Genomic DNA, 1,067 nt, shown 5'->3' with positions numbered 1-1,067 from the left:
GTGCAACAAAAAGAGATACGTTAGATGGTAATACTAAATAAAATAAGAGCATTGTAGAAAACGTGTCACAAAACCTATATAGGGGTGGTGAGGTCGGGCAGGCATGTCATATGAGAAAAATTTCACAAGTGAAATATATATGACTATTTATATGGAGTGTCATGCCGGCATAAGTCATATATAAATAATATATGAAAATAATCATATAGAAGGCAATATGATTAAAAAAGTTAAAAATAATGAAGTTTTACTGTTGCATTATTAAATTAGTGCAACATAAAGATACATTAGGTGGTATACCTTAGTAAAATGAGCTGGTTGTAGAAAACGTGTCACAAAACCTATATAGGGGTGGTGATGTCGAGCAGGCATGTCATATGAGAAAAATTTCACAAGTGAAATATATATGACTATGTATATGGAGTGAGTCTTGCCGGCATAAGTCATATATAAATAATATATATGAAAATAATCATATAGAAGGCAATATGATTAAAAAAGTTAAAAAATAATGAAGTTTTACTGTTGCATTATTAAATTAGTGCAACATAAAGATACATTAGGTGGTATACCTTAGTAAAATGAGCTGGTTGTAGAAAACGTGTCACAAAACCTATATAGGGGTGGTGATGTCGAGCAGGCATGTCATATGAGAAAAATTTCACAAGTGAAATATATATGACTATGTATATGGAGTGAGTCTTGCCGGCATAAGTCATATATAAATAATATATGAAAATAATCATATAGAAGGCAATATGATTAAAAAAGTTAAAAATAATGAAGTTTTACTGTTGTATTATTAAATTAGTGCAACAAAAAATACGTTAGATGGTAATACTAAATAAAATAAGAGCATTGTAGAAAACGTGTCACAAAACCTATACATGGTGGCAGTGTGTGCTCATCACGTATATATGTATTGGATGCATATATATTTTAGTTTGCATATTAAGTAATAATTATGTTATTATTAATTAATTATTAGTCTCATCCGATATAAAAATTGATACTATTATATGGTTATATAATTATTACTATTATATAAGCATATAATGTATTAAATG

This window comes from Drosophila albomicans, unplaced genomic scaffold, assembly GCF_009650485.2.
Source record: "Drosophila albomicans strain 15112-1751.03 unplaced genomic scaffold, ASM965048v2 utg000034l_pilon, whole genome shotgun sequence".
NCBI classification, from domain to species: Eukaryota; Metazoa; Arthropoda; class Insecta; order Diptera; family Drosophilidae; genus Drosophila; species Drosophila albomicans.
The sequence above is the reverse complement of the archived record's forward strand: the minus strand, read 5'-3'. Positions refer to the sequence as shown.